At 37.8% G+C, this 27078-nt stretch overlaps 1 protein-coding gene and 1 long non-coding RNA gene across 40 annotated transcripts in view; one reads left to right on the top strand and one right to left on the bottom strand.

The window, feature by feature from the left end:
• LOC112444648 (uncharacterized) overlaps nt 1-9312 on the bottom strand; it is an 84522-nt gene extending 75210 nt beyond the window's left edge. Inside the window, exon 1 of the long non-coding RNA XR_003033016.2 lies at nt 9155-9312. This is a non-coding gene — a long non-coding RNA (uncharacterized lncRNA). The remainder of the gene's footprint in view (nt 1-9154) is intronic.
• The window catches only part of SORBS2 (sorbin and SH3 domain containing 2), a 211665-nt gene continuing 190866 nt past the window's right edge, over nt 6280-27078 (top strand). For 38 of the 39 annotated variants that reach the window (XM_059882291.1, XM_059882288.1, XM_059882292.1 and 35 more), the window contains exon 1: nt 6702-6846. The gene's annotated coding sequence lies outside the window, so the exon portion shown is untranslated. Of the gene's footprint in view, nt 6847-27078 lie in introns of all 39 variants that reach the window. The other variant, NM_001372109.1, reaches the window with a different exon arrangement.

Raw genomic sequence — 27078 nt, 5'->3', positions numbered from 1 at the left:
CTACCAATGAATTTACTTCTGTGGTACACATATGGTATTTTTGTGTTAACAGATTTCACTTTATATTCAGTTTTTAAAAACATTTTTACGTAGCTGATATTTATATTCTTATCATTTGCCCTCTAGTAAGGTTTTGTTCTTCTGTAATCATTTTCTCATTCGTAATTCAGTCAGTAAGTGGATGTCTATAAAGCCTTCACTCTGCTGGGTTTGTTTTGGTTTCAGGTACCTCTGATTTATCAAGGTCATTCTGGATCCTTATCAAGCTTAGACTTCCTCAGAGGGTATGAAGGCATTGATTAATAGCCTGTGAGTCAGTTGGCTTCCCAGCATATATTTCTTGGAGGATGGAAGTTTAGAAATAAATCCCATTTGCTTAACAGAGGTACCCCAAGCCTCTTTCTAATCCCATCCAGGGTAATTGTCACACTTCCCATCTTGGTCCCACTTAAAAGCACATTTTTTCATGTTATTGCTAACATATCTAATTATGCAAGATTTAGTAAGATTCTTTGGCATATTCTCTGTGTTGCTAGGAATTAGAAAATTCAGTCTAAGCTTTATAACAGTCTGTACTATCCCATTAAACAAACCATGCTCAAGTTCTGTTCTCTTAGTTGTACAAAGAGCTTCTTTGTTACGACAGGGATGGGGTCCCTTGGAAGACTGTCACCCAGCTGCAGAGGCTGGGGGGCTTGGTGTGACTGCAAAATACTGCTTCAATCAGCAGTGATCTTGCTGAATTTTTACAGCCGTGAAGGAACCAGATTAAGAAGGATTTCTATATGGGAAACAAGGGATATGTGTCTTACTATCAGGGTAGAGGAAAGCAGTAAATGTAGAGACACAACAAACTTCTCTGAAAGTACAGAATGTTTCTAGTACTCTCTACCAAGTGCCTCTTCATAACACTAATCATTATCATCTTAGTCTAGAACTTAATAAATTTAGTTTTAACTTTGTCTCTCATCAAGTAATCTTACCTTAAATCTGTTTTTGTTCTAAACACTTGTTTTATTTCATTTTTTAAAAACAAATAACTTCAAACTTACAGAAAAGTACAAATAATAATAAAATAAACTGGAATACCCTTCACCTAAGATTCACTAGGTGTTAGTATTTTGCCACGTCTGTGTTAGCCTTCGACAGATGGATGGATAGACATGTACATAGGTTTACATAAATCTAGTCGCCATCTATTTTCTGTAGTTTTTATTTTTAATATTTACTTTTTTATTTGGCTGTGCTGGGTCTTAGTTGCAGCATGTAGGATCTAGTTCCTCGACCAGGGTTCGAACCTGGGCCCCCTGCACTGGGAGCTCAGAGTCTTAGCCACTGGACCACTAGGGAAGTCCCAATTTTTATTTTTAATTGGAGAATAATTGCTTTACAATGTACTGTTGGTTTCTGCCATACAACAATGTTAATCAGCCATATGTATACATATGTCCCTATCTATTCTTATAAGTGGTAAATTGTACCATGAACATGCACACATAAGACGGATACGTTATAAAAAAAGACAAATATATTAACTATTATGCATTATTATTCTTTTTGCTGAACCATTTGAAAGTACGTTGTAGAGTCCATGGCCCTTTACCCTAAGTACTTCAACATATGTTTCCTAAGAACAAAGACATATATTTTTAAAAACATACTATAATACAGAATGGGAACAACACTATTAAATATCACAGAGTCCATATTCAAATGGATGAATTGTCTCCAGAGTAGACTTTATGGAATCTTTTTTCCTGATCTAGTGCCCAGTCCAGGATCACACGTGGCTTTCAGTCTGTCTCCTAAGTCTCCTTTTATCCGCATCAGCTCTTCAGACCTTTTATTTCCATTTTTAAAGACACTTATTGTTTTCTTTCTAATTTTACAAGCAATATATGTTCATTGCGGACAACAGTTCCTCACCATTTCTTTTTCTTTAATGATACTTGCCATTTTAGAGATAAAAGTAATAGTAATCTTGAAAGGCACTTTTGCTGACAACATTTTAAAAGGGGAATGTGATTTATATGACATTAGATTTTGTTTTAGAAAACCATTCTTCATATTGTAGTGTGGCAGTATATACACTTATACTGAAAAAAATTTCAAAATTAGAAATGTGGATTTTTACCCACATTCTTCATGATAAAAACCAAAACAATTGGCAGTAAATTACTGGTTTCCCTTTATATAGGATAACTTATTAGCTATTAATTAGGTACCAAATTTAATTATAATGTTTGCTGCTGCTGCTGCTAAGTCACTTCAGTCATGTCTGACTCTGTGCGACCCCATAGATGGCAGCCCACCAGGCTCCACAGTCCCTGGGATTCTCCAGGCAAGAACACTGGAGTGGGTTGTCATTTCCTTCTCCAAATTATAATGTTTAAATATATAAATTAAAAAAAATACTTTTCACGGACATTTTGTTTAAAATTCTACACTAAGACAACAAATCTCACTAGAGAAAACAGGCAAGAGCTATGAACAGGAAATGAATGGAAGAGGTGACTCAAAAGACCACTGAACATGAAGAGAAGTTCGATTTCATAAGTAACTAAAGAAATGCTAATTAAGACAATAATAAGTGACAGCTCTGTACCTATTATATTGGCAACATTTTGAAAGCCATATGATGCCAAGGGTCCCTACTCTAGCTGGCATTGGAATCTGATTCAGGGCAGGCCAGGTATACAGTTACTAACAACTTATGATGTATCTCATCTGGCTCAGAAAGATGAGCTGGGAAAATCCTATTTGTTTCTTGGGACTCTGTATTTAGCAATGAACAAGTTAGAAGGGAGAATAAAAGTCAGATGAGGCAGAGCAGAGCCAGAGGGCCAGAGTGATGTGTCCGGCAGTCAGAGCAATGAGAGGAGAGGCTTGGGGCAGGTGGTGAAGCCTGATTCTGCAAAGAACACAGCACCCCACCACCCACCTCCCCATCCCGCGCTGCACGGAGTGATTTATAACAACCAACAGAGGGGCCGTGAGGGACACCATGGGAGCAAAATGATCCATCTTTGTTCCTGCTAGCTTCCCAGCTCCTAATCCTGCGCAGCTTCGGGTATTCTCTAGCTCTCTTCTTCAGTGGAGTACAGTGGGGGTGTATTGGGGCAAGAAGACAAGACAAAAGAAGACCTTGATAATTTAAAAGGAAAATGACGTCAAAGATGCTTAAACTTAGCTAAACAATCAATCACATGTGAAGGTAGAATAAAGACATTCTTGAACAAGTAGTGAGAATCCACCCTAAAATACCAGATGAATTCAGGATGTTTCTTGATAATTTTTTTTTAATGCCAACATTTAATCAAAATCACTTAAATTTTTTTGTCATAGTAAGTCAGTAATGCCTGGTATTGAAAAGATGAATTAAAACCCAGACTTTACACAAGCCAGTCTTTCAACATCTGTTCACTAAAAGTATATTATGTTGTCACTAAAAGTATATTGAAAAATTAGAATATTCTAAGTATGATAAACAAGACGTGGACCAGGTTGGCCTCAGGGTGTTGAAGGAGCAGTATAAGAGTTAGACAGGAAAGGAAAACAAACTGTGGAAAATTCTGAAAGAGATGGGAATACCCGACCACCTGACCTGCCTCTTGAGAAACCTATAAGCAGGTCAGGAAGCAACAGTTAGAACTGGACATGGAACAACAGACTGGTTCCAAACAGGAAAAGGAGTATGTCAAGGCTGTATACGGTCACCCTGGTTATTTAACTTATATGCAGAGTACATCATGAGAAATGCTGGGCTGGATGAAGCACAAACTGGATTCAAGATTGCAGGGAGAAATATCAATAACCTCAGATATGCAGATGACACCACCCTTATGGCAGAAAGTGAAAAAGAACTAAAGAGCCTCTTGATGAAAGTGAAAGAGGAGAGTGAAAAAGTTGGCTTAAAGCTCAACATTCAGAAAACGAAGATCATGGCTTCAGGTTCCATCACTTCATGGCAAATAGATGGGGAAATAATGGAAACAGTGGCAGACATTATTTTGGGGGGCTCCAAAATCACTGTAGATGGTGATTGCAGCCATGAAATTAAGACACTTACTTCTTGGAAGGAAAGTTATGACCAGCCTAGACAGCATATTAAAAAGCAGAGACATTACTTTGTCAACAAAGGTCCATCTAGTCAAAACTATGGTTTTTCCAGTAGTCATGTATGGATGTGAGAGTTGGACTATAAAGAAAGCTGAGCACCGAAGAACTGATGCTTTTAAACTGTGGTGTTGGAAAAGACTTTTGAGAGTCCCTTGGACTGCAAAGAGATCCAACCAGTCCATTCTAAAGGAGATCAGTCCTGAATGTTCATTGGAAGGACTGATGTTGAAGCTGAAACTCCAATACTTTGGCCACCTCATGCGAAGAGCTGACTCATTTGAAAAGACCCTGATGCTGGGAAAGATTGAAGGCAGGAAGAGAAGGGGACGACAGAGGATGAGATGGTTGGATGGCATCATGGACTCTATGGACATGAGTTTGAGTGAACTCCGGGAGTTGGTGATGGACATGGAGGCCTGGTGTGCTGCAGTCCATGGAGTTGCAAAGAGTTGGACATGACTGAGTGACTGAACTGAACTGACTGAAGTATGATGAATAAGACATGGACCAGGTTGACCTCAGAGTGTTGATGGAGCAGTAGAAGAGTCAGACAAGAAAGGAAAACTGCTAATAATCTAGAGCACATGACAAGGATGTAACAGTAGAGGCAGATTCCAGGTATAGTGGGGGCACAGAGAGGACCACTGCAAATCCACACAGGACTGTCTTTAGGAAGAGGGTCTATTTGAGCAAGGGTTGGAAGGATACAGTAGGAAGCAGACTGGGATGCAGGCAGAAGATGCTGGGGGATGGACTTGATAGAGAAGCTTTTGGAACATCTGCAGGCCAGGAAGCAAGAAATGGGATGCCATTCAAAACTGCTGAAACATGGGGAAGAACAGAACCTGAGGCTGAAGTGGAAGGCAGGGGCAAGTTCAGGAGTAGAAAATTCAAAACGACTTAAGGGAGAGTAACTCAGATCAGAGCAGGCTGAAAACAATGTGAAGTAGGAACAACCCACCGACTTTTCTTCAGCAGATGTGATAACTTGAGCAGGCTCAAACCGACCGAATGTGAATATGCTCGGAGACAATGAAAATGGGACCCCCAAATCTGCATGCACATGATTCTTATGCACAGTAAAGTTGGCAATTACTACTGAAGCAGGAGTCCTAAAGTTGGGGGGGGGGGACACAATACTTACAAAACAGTAAACCCATGACTACCAGCAAATGAAGGAAGTATCTGTGCTTATAAGTGCAAAGTATCGATACAACTATTCCAATCAAAGTGTTACAAACAAAAAGAAACAGGATGGTGTCTTGAAAGTATGTCAAATAGAATATGACTGGTGACAGTATTGAAGGGTGGGGATTTTGCAGAAAGTATAAATGGTTAATGGTGTGTATTACGGGAACTTCCTGGGAAGAGGTGAAATTTTAAGGAAGTGTGGGATGAGAGCCATCTAACTGAGGAAGTAAAATTATTCCTGCTTCAAAGGTAGTTTTAAAGCAAAAGAGTCTTAATTTGGTTTTGATTTTCTAAAGTATTTTAATACTACAAATAAATTATAAGTCAGTTAAAGAGTCATCTTCCACAGGAGGAGACAATAGGAATTTTTAGAATTTTATTTTAAAGTTTGTAGTACGGAAAAGTGTATTAAAGTAGTTAAATACATGGAATCCATAAGTAACACCTCATTAAAATATCCTAACTGGTTTGGTTATTTTGGCCACATATAATGAGTCAAAGGGCTCTGTTTCAGCTGAGGGGCTACAAGATTATCATTGAAAAACAGAAAGTACTGATATAACTGCCCATATTTGCCAGTCTCCTTGAGGCTATGAGGAAGGTAGACCCCGTTTTGACAATGGTTTAAATTACTGTTGCTACGGTGATTTGCATGTTATTAACCTGGATAGACACAAATCTATGTATTGAGAAGGGCTTTCCTGGCTCAATTTCACATGACTCCGATAACAGAAGTTCCTCCTGAAAGCTGAAAACTCAAAAGCACTTGTACCATGGGTGAAATATTGAGAATGATCACAGAAGCTACCCTCCTCCCAAAATGATGAGTTCGATGAAAAGAAATTAGCAAGCTGTGTCGGGGCGCCGCACGTGATCAGCCGTGCTTGCTAAGTCTGTCTGTTGGTTGTTGCTATGGCTACGAAAAGCCAGTGGAACCCAATGAGCTGTCTGCAAGCAGTTGCTGGGAGGACCAGCCATTTTACTTATGGAAAACAGGGTGGCATATTCTGCCGAGCTTTACCCTGGAAGGAGCATTTTTAAAAAAAAATCTATTTGAGGGAAGAGAGAAGCGGTGGGCATGTTAGTATACAATTAGCACGGCCAGGCATGCCTGCCAGCTGCCGTTTGGACAAGCTGTTGACTGCTTTTCCTAGTAGCTGATCTGAGAACGTGGAATGCAAGGAGATAACACTGCCTATCTGCTATCACACAGCAGGAAAGGTTTTTGTCTTGGGAAGGCTCGCCTGGCCTGCAGTGTTATCTCGGCAGCTCTCTAGCTGCTTACCCTGAAAACTACTGACCCCGCAGGAGGTGTTTCCGGCTGCAAACACCGGTCCGCTGCGTGGCTGTTGCGTATGAGTGGCAGGTCTGAAGAAGCAGGTGTGTGCTCCGATGGGCACTGGACTGTAACGCGGGCGGACGCGCTCGGGTTTACCTGCTTCCTGTTAACAGATTGTTGGCTCAGAGAGCATCTGCCTGCACACTGAGGCCGAGGCTGAGAAGGAGGGTCCCCGTGTAGCCACTTGACTGACAGAGGTAAGCCTTTTTGTCCTTTCTCCAATACAGCATAACAATAACTCTGGGAAAACTTCATCTAGACGTTTACATTCATTGTTGGTTCTTTGGCTTTACCAAGGCAACACACACACAGACACATACACACACATACACACACATGAAATAGTGTCAGAGACAGAATTTTTTTAGTATAAGTTCAGGTTCTAGAAATCATAGCGATTTTTTAAAAAAATGCCTAATGACTTGGGGTTTCAGATAAAAATTTGCTGTTCTAACACACCATGATGGCTTGTCCTTTTGGACAACCTTCATAATCAACAACCTTTCTCCTTTAGAAACAATGGAGGCTTTATAACCTGCACTTTGACATACATTAAGACAATTACATTGAAAATCAGGGCTGGAAAACCGTGAAGCATTTATTTTTAAGCCTCTGAAATGATGTATTTAACTCTTAACACACCTCTATATATATTTACATTAAGGAAGTCTGTTCCCTATGTAGGTCATAACAGCCAGAGGATCGTGTCCCCTGCTTACTCTGAGCAGAGTCTTGGTGAACTGTTTGATTTAGTTGGGGGTAGTTGTAAAGCAAATAGTGTAGGTATTGGAAGCTACTCACACGTCCTCCCTGAGTATCATGCATGCCACGCTAGCCCAGAACACAACACCCTCATTGTGCGCCTTAGCTTGGAATCCAGGCAAAGAAAGGAAGTGAATCGCTGCATTGAGTTCAAGCACAGCATTACTATGTGACAGTAAAACTTCTTTTATTGCACAACTTTTCTCACAAGCAGATAGGTTTCAGAGAGAGAGAGAGTGAAACCAAAAACACAACACTCCTCTGACAGATGTACTAATATTTGCAGTGGATGTTTGCTATCCATTGCTACATGATAATAGCACAGATTTTGAATTGCAGTAGGAATTGCTCCTTACTGAGTATAATCTCTTAGGAACAAAGCTGTTACTGTGGGTTGAAATTGGTCAGTCAAATCGAAATTCCTGGTAAGGAAATGATCAAATAATGATTAAGTTCTATTTCAGCAACATTTCAGTTTTAGGTAAATCAGTTCTGTTGGTGTATTGGAAAATGTCAGATCATTTACAATGCTATAAAAAATATTTAAGGAAAAATATTGTGTTGAAAATGTTGAATAAAAACCTGTAAGTGCTAAAGATGAAATCTACCATGAAGTATAAAATAAATAGGATCTGAGATCTACTTCTAAGAAATATATCTTTATTTGCTATCCTTCTACCCAACATGTGAATGACATAGGATAAACCTTTTAAGTATGATAATATAATTTTCATAGTTATGTATGAGTGTACATCACCTGTTTCACAAATAGAGCAATGTCATTATGCCCTCAGATAAGAGAGTTATAGAGCACAAGGAGAATAGAAACTTCTGTTCTTTTTGTTCTTTTTTTTTTTAAATGTCACCAATAATCAAGATACAGAAATATTAAAAAAAAATTCAAGATATAAGCAATCTCAGTCCAGAAAATCATCTCCAAACATTTAATGATAAGAGCTCTAACTAGGAATATTGTTTGTTTGTGTGTGTGAGACAATGTATAGGATAAAATAGTGAGGTGATAGCATTGTACTTCACTTATGTTTAACTTTCAAAGCAAAGTTGAACTAACAGACTTAGTTTTGAGTCCAATTTTATAAATAACATCGGCCAAGAAAGTGAGTCTACTATAGCAAAAGGAAAGGTGGGGAAAGTCTTTCATCAACTTAATGCCTGTTGAAGCTTTGCATGGCAAAAGGAATTTTTAGAAGTAACACAGTGAAAAGCCCTGCAGCAAGAGAGGATCTTGTATTAGATTTTCTTGGGGGATTCTTTAGAAGAACCAGGTGTGACGTACCGAAGGTCGTCTCCTGCTGCCTTTGCGTGGCACCATATGTGACGGCAGTCAGACTCTGGGAAGAGGGACGCACAGACTTTATCCCTGTGCTTTCTTCCCCTATGTTAATAACCTGTGAGGTGATGTGCTCTGAAAGATTAGCAGTCTAGGTCCGCTACTGCACAGCACATCTGCATAGTTACGAACGCAACAATTTTGAGAAACAGGCACAGAGATGCAAATCCCTATCTTTCAAGACTCCGCAGCTTTTACTGTTTTCCGCTACTTCCCAACTCACCTGCTAGCAATAGCAAATACTTTGTAATTCCCCAAATGCACTATTCCAAACTTTGGCAAAGCCTGTCTCCTCTGTATAGATTTTTTCTTTAAATCACCCCCACAGCGGCAGCCACCTGCCAGGCACCCTTCAAAATCCAGCTAGAATGTCTCCCCTGACACTTCCTCACCTTCTGCTTCAGCTCCATCCGATCTTACGTCCGTAGTCCTGCCCACTACACCGGGTTACACTTGTCTCTGCTCAAGGGCTTCCAGAGTATCACTGACCTCTGAACCTACTTGGTTGAGTGTCTAGAATTTGGCATTCTGACATTGTACTGATAACCTCGACTTCACTGTTTTCCTGTTAGTTACCATAAATATGGGCTTGATCTCGAAACGGAAGTCCTATTATCGACTATACTACATTTGATCAGAGAAACTCAAAACATCTAAAAACAGCAATGAGCCTTTAATTTCCCTGATTTCAAATTGTAGCTTCAAGATCACAATTTAATAGAAGGAATACATGTCCTGTAATACATCAGAATTTTCTCAAGGAAAATTTTACAATATGTAAGTTTTAAATAAAACCAATTTAAAAGCTTTAATATCTAGAAGATACTGTTTTTCTACTTGTAGCTATTATAGAATTTGCAGGGGAAAATAAGCACAATAAATATCCCTATAAGAAATATGCTCTAAAATCAGGTCACTTAAAATTAATGTTGAATTGATGATGATTAGTAGTTGATGATAAAAGTGTTAGTTATGGAATTGTTTTCCATACTAAAGTCAGAGGAAAGTAGAGGCCATGAACTGGGAAGAAACCAAAGGATTAATGCCTACAATAGCAGAATTTCTTTTGATTTTCCATGCAAACCTGAAAGGTTACAGGTAATAACTAGTTACATTATAATTTTCCATAACTTGAGTTCCTGGGTGATGGAGAGAACTGTTACACTCTTGTACAGGTATGCGTTTGGTTATAGAGACGTCCCACTCTTTTTTCTATATTAGATGGCTTGATTATTATTTTTTAAAGCCTAAATTTTTACAGTCTCTTATGGAAAATTAATCACAGTGTTGTAATAAAAATAAGAATGCATCAAAAGTTACATTAAGAATGAGTAAATATATAATCCCTCATCTCTAAGATACCTAAAAAGAAAAAGTTGGAATTAATATAATATGAATTCTTGTACATAAAGTAGCAAAGATTAGGGAATTTAAAATATCCAATGTCTGTAATTACTAAGCCAAATATTTAGGAAACCACCTAAATTCATATTTCATATTTTTTACACTATTTTCCAGCATTGAACTTTATAATCAACATAAGATATATAGTAACTCTTAAGTATCTTGCTGTCCTTTAAAGGCTTATTTTTACTATCTTCTAGCTGTTATTAATGTATAGCATGCTAATTAAATAATAGCTAAAGTTGAAGTTGGTTCTAGTTGTCTTAAAGACTAACCATGCTTAATCAATTATTTTATATTGTATATAGTAGTTAGATTTCATGAAACATGATTCCATAGTATTTCTGTATCATTTTTAAGATTTTCTTTTTTAAGTAACTAAGTTGAATGTCAACATATTATATGTATGTATGACATATAAGTATGTTGACATTCAAATGAAATGAGGGCACTCCTTGCATTTTATAATGAAGTAATGTAATATTTAATTGTATTAGATAATTTTCTAAAAGTTCCTCAAATAATTTAATAATAGGTGTCTGTTAAATTCTAAATTGTTACTGCAAAGAATTATATGGAGATTTTCAAGATGTCTTTATCTATATTTCTGAGAAAGTTAAGACATACATACATTTAGCTATCAGGGAACACATCTATAATTAATTGAGTTCTAAATATTGATGGATAAGAACCCTTATTCCAGATTAAGCTCATTTAAGATGATCTTATTTGATATATGACAGAGAATCATCAAAAAGAGGGTTTTATTTGGAGTTTCAGCAACATGATATATCTGTATGAAACCGTATTATACTTTACCCTACTCTTCAAAACAGAAGTTTTGTCAACCAAGAATTTAGTCAAAAAGACAGTGGTTTCTTCTTCCCCATATAGATCTGGTATGATATAGATCCAGGATTAATTTTGCACCTTTGAAAAGCATTATTTGAGCCCAAATCCAGAAATCTTTCACTTTTCCTAACTCTAAGCAAAAGTCTCACTTTCAAAGAAAAATTTCCTACCTCAAAAAAAAAAAAATCTAGCCATACTCTCGCTATATTTCCTAATTTTTTCTATCCACATTAGAATTTAAGAAAATTTTCTTTCTAATAAGAACATTATTTGAAAGTTTTAGTTATATTTTGGGTTTTTAATGTGCACTGTTGCTTACTTTTTAAAATCTTGACTTTTTAAGTAACCTAGACATTCAATTCTTCTAACTTTCCTTTGAGATGTCTTCTCAACAGCTGGTGTAAATTACACACCAAAAAGACTTTCTTATAATGAATCTTATCCTCTGCTTTAAGTAGGAAAGTTAATCCAACCAATTAGAAATACTTGTTCTTTTTTGATTTCTTTTCCTGATCAATTTTCAGGAATGGCTGAACGTGAGGGGCAGAATAAACCTCTCAGGCTCCAAGCCTTCTGACCGTCTACTGAATTTGGTGTCTTCTAGAGACAAATGTGGCTTTAAGGTTCAGCCAAAAGGAAGCCAAACAAACTGTACCAAAAATAGGCTTCTAATCAAGAGCACTTGTTACAAAAATCCCTAAGAGTCCAGGCAGGGAATAGTATAAAGAATGGAAACTTTTTTAATATATCTACACAAATATATGCAAATGAGACAATCTAAGGAAACACTGGCCATGTTGCAGAAAATGTATTAGTATAAATGTTCATTCTATCTGCTTCTATAAAGTCGCTGTTGCTACTTCTAGTCAGAGGTAATTATCTTCTTCGGAAACATTTAGTCCTGCGTGGAGGTGGCGGATCGAAAGAAACATGCTTAAGCTTTTGACCATGTGAGGACTCATCCTCCACCTGTGGACACAGCAGCTACTTCTGTCTCATTGGATTCTTTTGCGTTCAGATCTTAATGTTTAATAAGGTTTTCCTACTCTTTACACGTTAACCAAAAAAATTTAAGAAAGCAACACTTGGTTGTTTGCAAGTGAGTTTTTTCACAGATTATCAAGATGTCTTCACACATCAAAAGATTTCAAATTTCTGCGCTACAGTTAACAAAGGGAAAGAGATTAGATAACAGTTTCAGCTGTTCTTGTGCTAACCATGTCATCTGGTGAACTGTTTGAGCACTTTCTGAAACAAGCACACTTAATCTGTCAGGTATATAATTGCAGTAGAATAAATACTATTATATCCCGTGGGGATAAATAACTTTTGAAAGAACTTGCCTCTCCGTATCCAGATGTGGAGATGTATATATCAATAGCATAGCATTACTAGTAGTGAAGATAAAATTTTTATAACCTAATTGTTCTGGAACAGAGTGAATAGACTTGTGTTGGCTGATACACCTCGAGCACCGGCTTGAACCAGTTTAGGTAAAGGGAGATGCTGACTATAGCAAGAACAGGAAAAGGTACAGATTGCTTGCGCAGAATTAAAGTTCCAGGGACAACTCAGCTTGCTTTGCAAGGGCAGCTGGAAGCTTGTAGGCATGTAGCAGACAAGTCAATTTATTAAATATTCAGTCAGTATTTGTGGACTGAATGAATGGATCACACTTTTCCCCTTGATGTTGTACTAATGGCAAATGTTGATCAGAAGATGTTGCTTGAATTTAAAGATTAAAAGGTCACTGACAAGATTTTCTGTTTTTTTTTTTTTTTTTAATCATGAAACTTGAGATAGAAAAAAAGATGGAAAAAATTTTAAATGCTATTATTTTTAAAAATAAAATAGTCTTTCTGATGAGAAGACTCATATATTTTAACAATGATATAAAGCAGAAGTATAACCAGAAGCTTAGATAAAACTCAAAGGACACACATCATTTAGTGAATAATTCAGACACCAAGAAAAATTGATTTCCATTCTTTTAACTTTCTTAAAATCTCTGGTTACTATCACATTCATCAAAATACAATCAACACTAAAGAGTAAAAGTATCTTGTGCTTTTTAGCGTAAGATAAAAATGTTAAAACCTAGAGTTACAAAAATTAAGAGGTTTCTTTTAAGGCTTTAGAATATAGTTAAACAGAGAATTCAAGACAGAAAAAGGCATCCATCTGAGAGATTTTTTTCAAGTTACCTTCCATGGCCAAAGAAAATTGCTCTGATTAAACTCAAGAAAACAATGAAAACTGAATAACAAGATTTCAATAAACTGCAGAAAAAATTGCTCAGTTTTTTCAATCCAAAAGATACTACTACTAATAAAAAATTACATAGACTTTACTCTGTGCTAGCTACTATCTGAAAATCCCATGGACGGAGGAGCCTGGTGGGCTACAGTCCATGGGGTCACTAGGAGTCGGACACGACTGAGCGACTTCACTTTCACTTTTCACTTTCCTGCATTGGAGAAGGAAATGGCAACCCACTCCAATGTTCTTGCCTGGAGAATCCCAGGGACAGGGGAGCCTGGTGGGCTGCCGCCTATGGGGTCGCACGAGTCGGACACGACTGAAGCGACTTAGCAGCAGCAGCAGCAGCAGCTGCTGTTATCTGAAGAGCTTTACATATATCAGCTTTTTGTTGCTGCTGTTGTCACCATACAAAGATTTTACACAGTTACTGACTGTATTTCCCACTCTGTACGCTTCATACCTGTGACTCATTTATTTTGCAAGTTTGCACCACTTAGTCTCCCTCACTTGTTTTTTTTCCTCCCCTCTGGCATCGACCTGTTGGCTCTCTGTATCTATGACGTCTGTTTCTGCTTTGTTATGTTTACTCACTTGTTTTGTCTTTTAGATTCCACATAAAAGTGAGGTCATATACTATTAGTCTTTCTGTGTCTGATTTATTTCACTTAGACCTTCTAGGTCCATTCATAGGTGTCACAAATGGCAACATTCCATTCTTTCTTAGGGCTGAGTAATATTCCATATATTACTCTGTGTGTGTATGTGTACATATATATGTACATAGATACACACACACACACATTCCACATCTTTATCCATTCATCTTGTGATGGACATTTAGGTTGCTACTGTATCTGGCTACTGTGTGTGGAGTTTACTCTGTGCTAGCTACTATCCTAAGAACTTTACATATATTAACTTTTAATGAAGGATCTGAGAATTCATGAAGCTTTTAAGCGTATTTTAACTGGAATTTTCCATAATGGGATCTTAAATTAGTCCCCAAAGAGGGACTGAATGAATAGCACATTTACTTGCTCCTTCTAAGATGCTCTCATATCAGTTTGTAAATTATATTATTTTTATCTAATTTTAATGAAGTTTTCCCTATATGTGTCTCATCTTTCCATATGAAAGTGAATTCCATGAGGGAGTGATGGCATTTTATGTCCATTTTACCTCCATCAACTTGTCATGGGAATGGCCTAGAGTAGATGAGTTTGGATGATTAGCCCAAGTAGTCTGCTAAATCAATTTCAACAAATAAAATTGACACCAAGGAAAATAGATGGAGTCAAGGTAATAAAAACTGTATGTGATTCCATGTAACCGTCATGAGAATGAATTCAGTTTACATATCTTTAAATGTTTGTTGTTCTTTGCTATGATTTAACTGTTTGTTTTTGGTTAGTATGCTTTTCATTTAAAGCATACTAAGTTAAATGTCAGAGCCAGTCTTCTTAATACATGAGACCTCCTCAACAGAGGAAATCATGACACGACCAAAAATGTTCCTGCTCACTTAAACCACTTTAGACTTTTCCCCCAGAATTTAATCGCCTGAACAAGTTAACTATATGTTTGTATCTCTGACAATCAAGGAAACAATAAAAATGTGGGAAAGCACGTTATCTCCTTTACCAGAAAAACTGTTATTCATTTGTTGAAAATCTGTTTTGGGAAAAGGGTTTTTTCTTAGATCAGAACTTCAGATGACTGGTAATATATTCTGAATTCTTTGACACTGACTTTACTTAGAAACATGACTTTTTATATTATATGTAGTTCGACTTCCTTTCAAACATAAATTTAATTTTAGAAGACTAACATAACTGATTTATATAATTAATATGACTTTTTTCTTGAATTTAAGAAACCTTCCTTCTGAAGTGAACAACATGCTTTTAATACATTTTAAATTAACTTTTAGATTTATTGGCAGCAGAAAGGCATTTCGTCATTCTCATTTTGTAAATAAAAGTAAATGAAAAAGCCATGAATAATCTAATTTAATTTGAAAATCACCTTCCTTTTGACCCAAAGTCCCAAATGTCCTCTCATATTGACAGTTCTCTGGTAAAATAATTGCACCTGATGTATGTATTATTATGTGATGTATTAACACATCATAATCATTTTGAACCCTAAACTTTTGCTTCCTTTGGGATGAACTGGGAAAGCATACCCCTGAAACTCTTGTTCACTCCTCCTGGCACTAACATTTAACTTTGCAACTGTCAAGAACTGAAAGATTACAATCATAAAATTAAGCTTCCTGGGGAGTGTTCCATTCACGAACTGCCTTGCTCCCAGACTCCTCTGCATTCTGTTTATAACCCAGTCTGTGAGAGGAAGTGCTGACTTCCATGGTCCAAAGAAAGCCCAGCGGGGAGGAGAGGACAGGAGCTTAACAACGAGGACCCAGGAGGGTCCTAGTACTCCAAGGCATTTGCTATCGGATGAGGTCATTCAACTAAAAGAGCTAGGAGTTCAGTAGAAATTAGAAAAACTCACGTGTTCTGATTTCCAACCAGAAGTAAAGCATTTCTTTTGAAAATTCAAGTTCTAATTTTAATGACAGAAACTGAAATACAGTTCAGTTTATGCTCTTTTCCTCTTCTAACTATTACAAAGACCTCAGTTCAGTTCAGTCGCTCAGTCGTGTCCGACACTTTGCGACCCCATGAACTGAAGCACGCCAGGCCTCCCTGTCCATCACCAACTCCTGGAGTTCACTCAGACTCACGTCCATCGAGTCGGTGATGCCATCCAGCCATCTCATCCTCTGTCGTCCCCTTCTCCTCCTGCCCCGAATCCTTCCCATCATCAGGGTCTTTTCCAATGAGTCAACTCTTTCCATGAGGTGGCCAAAGTATTGGAGTTTCAGCTTCAGCATCAGTCCTTCCAATGAACACCCAGGACTGATCTCCTTTAGGATGGACTGGTTGGATCTCCTTGCAGTCCAAAGGACTCTCAGAAGTATTCTCCAACAGCACAGTTCAAAAGCATCAATTCTTCGGCGCTCAGCTTTCTTCACAGTCCAACTCTCACATCCGTACATGACTACTGGAAAAAAGACCTAGACCAACGCTATTCCCTTTTACAACAAAATCTGAGTTCCTATGAAGCTCCATGTCTTACATTTCAGGGAGATATGGCAGGTACAGAAATGAAATATTGATGTATCCAGTAAGTCTCAAATTAGAACAATTTCCATGACAACTTACTCAGTCTTCTTTAATGAAACACTTGCACAGTTCATATACAGAACCAACATTCTGTTGTTTGGCTCCCTGTATATTATTTTGTGTTATGAGAAAAGTAAAGCATTTTTTGAGAAATCAGTACATAAGAATTACACTCTTATGTAATGCATCTCACAGAGTGACAGTATTTTATCTGGCCAACAAAACAGAATAGTTTGTTGTTGACTAACATTAAGAAACATCACTTCCCAAAAGGTCGGATTACTATATAGTTGGTCAGTGCGTTCTGTAGGGAAATAAAATCAGAATTGCATCTGACAAGTATAATGTCAGGGACAGACAATTTGAAGACTATCCTCAAACTAGATTTGCCCAGCAAACACATCAGAACTGTGAGTCCATAACTAAGTGGACTAGAATATCTAGAGTCCCCTGTTCCTGCAGCTGGCCTTGACCACACACTGACAAGAGTCTCTAACTCCCTTTTCTTCCCAGACTTCTGAAGATTGTTGTCTCAATTGCTGGTATGTTCACATCAATTAGTTGGCATCTGATTTTATCTGATACTGAAAAGAAGGCTTTGATAGGGAAAATAGAGGATGAGAGAGATGCTAAGTTCCGAGACCAATGTAAGGAGAGACCAGACTCAAATACAGCTACCAAAGTTTTAAGTGTATATTTAAAAATCATTCTTGAATTTTCATATCATTCATTTTTGTCATTTATTGCATCCTCAAGGACCTACAATGTGTTTGGCATGGATAAAAAGATAAGAAAATGAAACAGAAAGACACTTAAAAAGCTTATAGTTTAGTAATAGAGATAAGACAGGAACACTAATTTTTATAATTAGAAGATGAAGAGTAATAAGTACTATAAGAGAAGTATAACCATGCATTTATGTATTTCCTCAAAAGACATGCCTTTGTGTAGTTTGGTATTGAGCAAAAGTTATTTTTCCTATTGAAGTTATGAGCACTACTAGTTCAATTTTGCGGGGAAAAATAAATAAGGATTAAAAAAAATAAATTATCTCAAAGGGTTTTTGAGGCTTAACTGGATTATAAAGGTTACGTGTGTAGAATGGGGCCCAGCATGTAGAAGATGCTTACGAAGTGCTAGCAGTATTGCATTGGCCAAAGAGTTCGTTGAGGTTTTCGGTACCATCTTAGAGACAAACCTGAATGAACTTTTTGGCCAACCCAATATTATTAGCAATCATGTATATATAAACGAGTTGAGTAGAGAGGCATGTGCTGGGCAGGCTCTGCAAGTTCAGTGGTGACTTGCCAGACTCAGTTCTTGAGAACTGTTTACAGTCTTCAGGGATGAGGGAAAGGATGCTAATGATGATCAAAGAGTATCACAAATACCAATATAGAGGTGAGGGAACACTCAGATCAACTCTTCTAAGTGTTTGGGCTGCATCTCAAACAAGGACTGCTCAACAGTCTTAAAAATAGGTGATTCTCACTCAGAGTAGTATGGCTTTCATAGAAATGTAGGGCATGCACAGGATCTACTGTGCTTGTGGGGGGGGTGCTCCCAAGGTATCAACAAGGAAACATATGGGGCATAAAGAGTAAGTGGGCCCTTGTCTTGCAACACACTGAGCTCTGTGATTGACAAACAGCATGTGCTGAAGCACAGGAGCAAGAAGGAGGTGTTCTAAGGACTGAAAGTCAAGTCGTTGGGTGTGGTTGGAATGCAGGGTGCTTGACATGGACAGAGAGAGGGTAACACGGACAAGAACACCAGAGCCAGACGGTGGCATCATGTGTCATGCTCAGGTAGATGAGAAGGCTTTGGAAGAGTTCAAACAGGAAGGTGAAATACTGTAATAAGATTTCCATTATAAAACCTTTATTCCGGTATAAAGTACAACCAGGGTGGGGGCAGGTGGTGAGACTAAATTCAAGGATTTCACAGAGGATGGTGCAAATTACAGGAAGAACACTGCCCCGGACCTTGATCTGTTATCTCTTAAGGATGTGGGACATAAGATTGGAGTTTCAGAAACTTCAGGAAACTTTAATTATCTGTGTTGAAATTTCATACAAATGGGAATTGCCATGTAATAGGCAAAGCCTGATGCAAAATGAAATGATGAGACTCCTTATTCAAAAATTATTGATAATTTCAAGATGAAGACCATAAAGTATTAAACCCAGCATCTGCCCTTTCTAAGCACAGGACCAGGTATAAATGCTCAGGTGGTTGTTTGTTGTTCAGTTGCTAAGTTGTGTCTGACTCACTGTGACCCCATGGACTGTAGCCCGCCAAGACTCCTTTGTCCATGGGATTTCCCAGGCAAGAATAGTGGAGTGGGTTGCCATTTCCTTCTCCACGGGATCTTCCTGGACCAGGGATTGAACCCACGTCTCCTTCATTGGCAGGTGGATTCTTTACTTCCGAGGCACCACAGGTCCATAAAGCCAACCCTGCACACAACTTGCATTTTTATTCATCAGATGTGAACACGCTTACCTTTTGTGCATCAAACTCAATGGACTTGATGAGTAATGAATTTGACTACCACTACTGGCAGCCACTTTTCCTGGTTGGAGGAAAATCAGCTTCTCCCCAGGCTGGGGCCCTTGGGATGCATGAGTCCTGCCATACCCTTCCCATACTCCACATGGTAGGACCTCGGTCATCAGAACATCATCACCTGGACCCCTGCATCATGTCAAGGGGGCCCTTGAAGTTCCCAAAGTGGGAGGAATCTGAAAGCTCCTCATTTCTCTTCTACCTTCTAGAAAATCCTCTCTCCCCTCCTTTCCTGTGGTAAGAGGGCATTCCAACATGGAAGTGAGAAGATTGAGCCTTCCCAGAGGATGCGGGAAGGGGAACTGGGTCAAGGAAGCATAATCTGGAACTCTCTCAGATAAGCCAAATAGCTCGAGAGTTTGGGGTGGATTGTGTGCCTGCAGTTCTATGTCCAGGCCAATGCTTGAAGATGCATTTGGATTTTTGTATTTATGGATTTCTGTGAATGGAAGGTCCTCGACCCTAACAGTGTCAACATACTGATCAGTTTCAGACTTTCCCTGTAGTTCATCACAAATGGAATAGGGATCTGCCTCACTGAATAGCACCAGGTGCCAAGAGGGCCCCAGACACTCAGGAATGTGAGTGTGCCCCCCCAAAACCCCCTACCCTGATCCCGCTTTGCCCTTCCTCCTCCTTCATCTGTCTCCATTCTCCTGTCTGATGTCGTTTATTCATGGGGTTGTTGTAAAAATCCAAATTACAGTTTGAAGTCCCAGTTAATTGTATTTAGTAAACAATTTTACGCTCATTATTGTTGGTTGCTGATTTTTAAAGGTCAGTAAATAACAGTATGAATTAAGTAAGTTTCAATAGCCCATAACTGCTTTTCCCTTTGTATGAGCCTTGTCAAAGACAAATTTTCTTTCATTCTGCATCAAAGTCCCTGCAGTTTTTTTTAAAGAAAGAGGTAAGTGTGTTAAGTGTTGGTAGTCTATTGAATAGTTAGGTCATTTCCAAATAAAATAAGATTTTGAAACATTTACTACTAAACACTAATTTCCTTTTTACAGAGAAACTAAAGAGATTTGGGACTATAAATGAATAATGTTTGGTGCCATCCTAAAATGTTCTAAGAAAGCAAGGGTTTTAGAAATTATCACTAGTATTTATGCTCACCAATCTATAAAATACTAATATAAAAGTTAGTTCTAGGTTGCTAAAGGAAAGTAGGAAGTGTGTTTTCAGTAACAAAAAAGAAAAAGGTATGAAAAAATACTAAAAAGAGTTATGCATGATCAGGATTTTCTAAAATTGGATTACAATTAGTTAGATAAATGGATTTTGTTAGAAATGACACAGCCATAAGAAAACTGGTTAGAGTCAACTAGGTCCAAGATGGCGGAGCTGACATTCACTAGACCTTGAGCCTTGGTATTTACCCCTATTCTGACATATCAACAAGCTAAATGATACACCCATCAACGTTGGCTAAATCTGGCCAAATGTTCTAAACCCTTTTAATCGATCTTTTCGATAAAACTTCCTAAATAGAATTCTTCTGAAGTTCTTTTGACCTCTAGCTAATATTGGGGTGCTTCAGAGGGCCCCTGAAACATTCCAAAGAGAGATACTAAACTGTGTTTATTTGGTTGGTTAAATTACATGAAGAAGATTATCAGATGAGTAATAAATCTGCCCATGTTATAATGTCGGAGAAGGCAATGGCACCCGACTCCAGGACTCTTGCCTGGAAAATCCCATGGATGTAGGAGCCTGGTGGGCTGCAGTCCATGGGGTCATGAAGACTCTGACACAACTGAGCAACTTCACTTTCACTTTCCACTTTCCTGTATTGGAGAAGGAAATGGCAACCCACTCCAGTATTCTTGCCTGGAGGACCCCAGGGCCGGGGGAGCCTGGTGGGCTGCTGTCTATGGGGTCTATGGGGTCGTACAGGGTAGGACAGGACTGAAGCGACTTAGCAGCAGCAGCAGGGGCAGGTAGGGAGGAGCCTGCAGGGTAGAGTAAGGTCCAGTCATGGGCGTGGCCTTCAAGGGATGTAAGTGCAGGCATGTGATTTAACATCTTTCTACCACAGGTCTGGAACCAGGTAAATGAGGATATTATGCCTGGGTCATAGGCCCGTTAGTTCTAGTACATGAAATAATTCATGCAAAAGTACCTACAACAGTGCCTAGCACATAACTGGCTCTCAATAAATGACAACTCTGCCATCAGAAGTCTTCTGGGATGAAAGAGAAAAGGGGACCTAGCAGAGAGGTCTTGACATGATAGACCTGGATTGGGCCCAGGGCAAAAACTATCTACTGCAAAAGTATCTGCATGAATTTCCACAAGAGATAATGTAAAGCATCTTAGTATAAAACCCACCAGACTTTCCGTGATCACATAGTTCTTAAACTTGACCTTTAAAACTCAAAGAAGCTTTTAGAATAATCTAACCCACATACTTTTCTATCTTCTGGTTATCACCGAATTATTTCATGCCAAGGCAAACTTCGCAGAGTTATTAAGTGAAAACACCGTGTTAGGATAGAATGGGGGAGATCATTATTTTTAAAGATCCCAATTCCAAATAGCCATCCCACCATTAACTGAGCTAATAGAGAAGAATTTTAATGAGCCCTACAATCCCAAAGGACTTGCTCCAGAATGTGTTATAGGGTCTTTTGCCAATAGATTTACCTGCTTAATTATGTTTTTCTTGAGCTGATCTAAAATTAATCTTCAAGTCACGTGGTGCTGAGCTTGGTGACCTGCAACTGTTAGTTAGGAATGTCAAATAACAGTAAGTTTTCTTATAAATGTTAGCTACCATTCACTGAATGCATACTGTGTTGGGCAGCTTGCCAAATTCTTCAAATACCTCTCACTGACTATTCACAAAAACATTCTGATGAGGGTATTATTCTCATTTTACGGAAGAGGAAACAGGGTCTGAGAAGTTAAACATCTTGTACAGGGTCACACTTGTGGGGAAGGGAGGAATCAAACTTGGGCCGGCCAGATTCCAAACCGGTGCTCTAACATTTTTCTAGATTGATTCTTTGTGGAAACTTCTGACTAGCTCCCCCCAAAATATTATAATTCCCATGTTATCCTCCTCTCTATATTTTTTCTTTGTGGACTCAATAGAAATATTTATTTACCAGACTATACCAAGTATCTTTATTCTCAAAGACGGGAATCAACAAACAATAGAATTAAGGAGTGGGGGGAATCAATCTAGAAGGCAAATAAGGATTCTCTCTCTGTGGTGAGATTGCAGATGAAATTTTCTTTTCTTCTTTTGCTTGTTTATATTTTCTAAATTAACCTTGAGTTTTGAAAATTTCAAAATAAGGAGATGCATATTGGTGAGGGCCGAAGGAAATCTATGGGGCACCAAAGGCGCTTAGACATCTCAACCTGATGTTGCAAAGTGAAGCAATAGAAATTAAAAACAAAATGAATCACTGGTTATACAGATTTTATAAATTTCCTTTTATTGCCACAATTTGCCTCCACTTTATTTGGGAGACTATTTGGAAGATGTACCGCTAGAAATTGATCACAGCTTGAGTTTTTTGTGCTCAATGTCAGTGGGCCTGTTTACTGGTGGTGATGGTTTTACCTCCGGATTAAGAATGATTAGTTCTACTTTGGAATCAAATACAGTTCAACTGGAGTTCGAAAAGAATTAAGAGTCTTGTGGCTATGTACACGTGGAACAATTTCGCTTTGTTAACCACGGCTCTGTGATCTAAAGGAGAAGTGGCCGCTCTGAGAGCATGTATGGATACTTTGAGGGAAAACAATCTTATCTCTTTCACATTTTTAAGATAGGAACTAGAACCATAGATAGCCATTAAGACTCCTAACCTGTAAGCACTAACACACTAGGTGAAATAGATTCAGAACATTTAAAATAAGAAAAATAAGATGGAAAAAAGATCATTTCAAATTCAAAAGATCATTTCCAAAGCATTCATTGTTCAATATACATCACATGGCCTGTCTCGCTGCTTTGGTTCTTCCATTATTCATCATTCACTTTCCACCAGGATCAAGTAAGCTTATTCCTGTGAGTACTATATTAGTACTGTACTAACGTGAACAAAGCAGAAGTTCTTGTCCCTGTGGAGCTTACAGTCTTAAGGTTTATTTATACTTTGTATATGAAGCTGAATGGCCTAATTCATGAATGTGTGAGCCTATACACACAAAACATATGGTGATATGAAGTGTAGAAAATTCTCTTAAACAATTACTGTATTCATAAATATATTTCCCAATTTTTTTTTCTAATGTAGATGGTGAATGTATGCATCCCATTGAGTGGTAATTAAATGGTGCATTGGCAAACTGTACTCATTCTAATTTAAATAGATGTCATTTTTAAGTTGCATTGAAAATAAGCATACTTTTCAGAATTAGGAAAATCTTTAAAGTTGTTTATTAAAAATGCCATTTTAATAAGCATCATTAAAAACAGTATATTACTATGCTTTTAAATCACACTGACATCTTTTATTGCTTTTCCCCACATTCATGGTCTCCAACTCAGTGTTCAAACTTTTTCAGAGGATATGGAATATTTATAACCAAACACCAAAATCAGCTCTTCTTTCCATTTATGGGATGTGAAAGAGGAAAGCAGTTTCAATGATACAGAATCAGTGCTGAGTTACACAAGTCATTCATTTCAGGAAAATGTGACCAGGGAATCTCGAATTCTGCCCTAAATTAATAAAGCCAGTTGCTAAGTAATAAATAAATTTTAGAGTTATTATATGTGAAATGAGAGATGCTTTCTACCCACCCAGAGGACTATTATAAGAATAAGGAAGTTAACATTCATGACATTAAAATGTGAAAGTTTCTCAGTATAGAGTTTTCTTTAAAAGCTAAAAATAGAGCTACCATATGATCCAGCAATCCCACGCCTGGGCATATATCTGGAAAAGACGAGAATTCTAATTGTAAAAGATACACGCACACCAGTGTTCATAGCAACACAAATTACAATAGTCAAGACACAGAAGCTGACTAAGTGTCCATCAGCAGATGAACTGATAAAGAAGATGTGGTATGGACTACTACTCAGCCATTTGCAATAACATGGATGGACCTAGAGGTTATCACACTGAGTGAAATAAGTCAGACAGAGACAAATATTATATGACACCACTTACATGTAGAATCTAAAAAAATAATACAAATTAATTTGCTTACAAAACAGAAACCAAGATACAGACATAGAAAACAAACTTATGGTTACCAAAGGTGAAAGGAGCGGGGAAGGATAAATCAGGAGTATGTGATCAACAGATACACATTACCGTATACAAAACAGACAACAGGATTTACTGTGTAGCACAGGAACTACATTTAAATCTTGTAATAACCTATGGTAGAAAGATTTTAAACACACACACACATACACAGGTATATATTGTTGTTATTTAGTTGCTAAGTTGTTTCCGACTCTTTTGCAAACCCATGGACAGTAGCCCACCAGGCTCCTCTGTCCATGGGATTTCCCAGACAAGAATACTGGAGCAGGTTGCCATTTCATTCTCCAAGGTATCTTCCCTACTCTGGGATTCAACCTGCATCTCCTGCATTGCGGGCAGATTCCTTACCACTGAAACACCGGGGAAGCCCTGTATAGCTATATTAATATATACAGACAATCCCAAGGACCGAGGAGCCTGGAGAAGCTGGACACAATTTAGCAACTAAACAACAGCAACAATATGTACAGATTATATATACATATAACTGAATCACTTTGCTGTATACTCTAAACAAATACAATATTGTAAATCAACTATACTTCGGTTTTAAAAAACATTAAAGTTTCTTTTATGTGAAGAGACCATCTGTGACTGTGACTGGCTATCCAGATAAATGGAGTGAAATATGAGTCCATATATTTCTTAACTCTTTGAAGGTGGAAATCATTCCAATTTTCGAGTCACGCAGCTACTCAGGTATCTTGTAATAATTCCCAAAGTGTATACCCCTTATCCATTTGGAGGAAACCATTAGTACATATCCAACAGATGAAATGACAGAGATACACTTATTTTACTTGTAGAGCCACAGAGATTATCATGTAAGTGAGAATCAGGAACGTTTCAGTTTTAAGTGTGTTTTTGTGTGCAAGTGTGGGCACTAATCGGTATGTGTTAATAGACTGATTTACTCACTTCGTTGTTCTTATGTTTTATATCTTAACCCAATGCTAGTGCCTCTGAGAACAAAGTTAACAAAACCACTGAAGCAGACAGTGGAGATAAGTATAAGAAACAATACCCTGCATATCCTGCCTGCTGAAGTGTGTGAAACTAAAGCCCTGTTTCATCAACCTGGAAGTTAGCAAGGACCGTTCATAAGCCTTTTCATGACTGTACGTATATCATTTTTCGTTGAAACAGAAATGGCAAACACAGCCCTTGAGGCACTGCTCACTTTGATTTGGAAACTGTGCAAGAATTTACATGTGTAGGAAGACACTTCAAACTCAAAACTTCTAAATATACTAAGACAGTGAGAAGACAGTTGAGAAGCAAGAATAGCAGCAAACTTACATAACCATTCCTCACCTTGTATGTGTTCAAGATTCTTTACTATATAAGAAGGAGATGCATGAAATATTGCATTAAAAATCAAGATGAATTCAATGTTATGTCTGTCTCGAATGATTCTGTCATAAGAAACTAATATATTCTGAAGGCACCACACAAAGGTTTCCTTCTATAAATATATCGACTTATGTAACTATATTATATATAAATTATAAATGTAATTTATCACTGATTTGATAAATTATATTTTGATAAATCAATTATTATGACTACATTCTGAACAAGTTATGCATGAAACATGAAGGCTCTGATAACCTTGTGTTCAATTAAAATCCAGATAAGATGAGCTCCGCCTATGAATAGGAACGAGTTCTCCATGGAGACAGTTAGTGGACAGCATCATTTCATATGAACAGAGAAAGGACCTAGTATCCATCTCGGGGCACAAAAAAGCAAGCTTTAAAAATAGCGTTAAGCTGAATTGTGGTTATAGGGGGAATGAAAGAGCCATAATACGTTAGCTGGAAGAATAAAATCATCACAGCAAAGATGACCTAACCTGGTCTAAATCTCTAAGTCAAACACTCCAAAGAATAACTGGAGTCCACAGCCCAGGGGATCAGGTTTTCACTAGATCACGTTCTTCAGTTTGTAGGTTGTGGTGTTTATTACTACTTGAAATTTCCAGCACCTTTGTGGTTACCCAAAATAGAACGTGGTACAGAAGTCCAGTTTGGAGTCTCAAAGGTGTGTTCGAATGTGCACAAGTCTTTAAAAAGAGGCCAAGTGGATAGATCTTAATCAGGAACAAGAAAACAGAGTTCGTGTTACAGAATGTTAGAGCCATTGCAATTTATAGCCCAGGTTTGGTTTGGCCACAGGTGATAGGCAGCGTTTGTTAAGACCTTCCCAATTCTTTCTTCTCTTACTCAACGTTGTATATGCAGATCTAAAGGCAACCTGATTTTAGCCCTCTTTATCTGTCTTTGCAGGTAGGATTCATTACAGAGTAGAATTGTAAAACTGGGCAAATAACTGCACCCTAATGTAATGCTATTAAATGAACTCAGGGTTCTGTTTTTTTAGAAGAGTTTTACTAAGTGAGCCTTGCATTCATAAAAATAATTACTTGTTGAGAATTATCTCATTTTTTGAGTCATTTTTCTAATTATCTTAAATGGTATTCTTCTCCTTTGATGATTGATTCCAAGATCACTTTATTCTACTTTCGTGTCTGACTACGCCTCAATTAAAATAGACATAGTATTGAACTTTGAAGCTCTAAATTTTACTTCTGTTTTATGAGATGGTCTATTAACTTCTTTCCCCCACTGAATCCCTTCTCATTAGAATTATTGCAAATAATTCTACTTCTCTACTGTTTGTGTCTGTTTTCTTATCTCTCTGAAAACCTCTTTTGGTTGAAGTTGAAGCCATCACTTGATACTTTAATGAGTCTACTACTGTGGATAGCATTCACTCTAATTTAGTTCACTGAGGGGTTGA

Source organism: Bos taurus, chromosome 27 (genome assembly GCF_002263795.3).
Source record: "Bos taurus isolate L1 Dominette 01449 registration number 42190680 breed Hereford chromosome 27, ARS-UCD2.0, whole genome shotgun sequence".
Classification (NCBI taxonomy): Eukaryota; Metazoa; Chordata; class Mammalia; order Artiodactyla; family Bovidae; genus Bos; species Bos taurus.
This window is presented reverse-complemented; position numbering and strand designations above follow the sequence as displayed.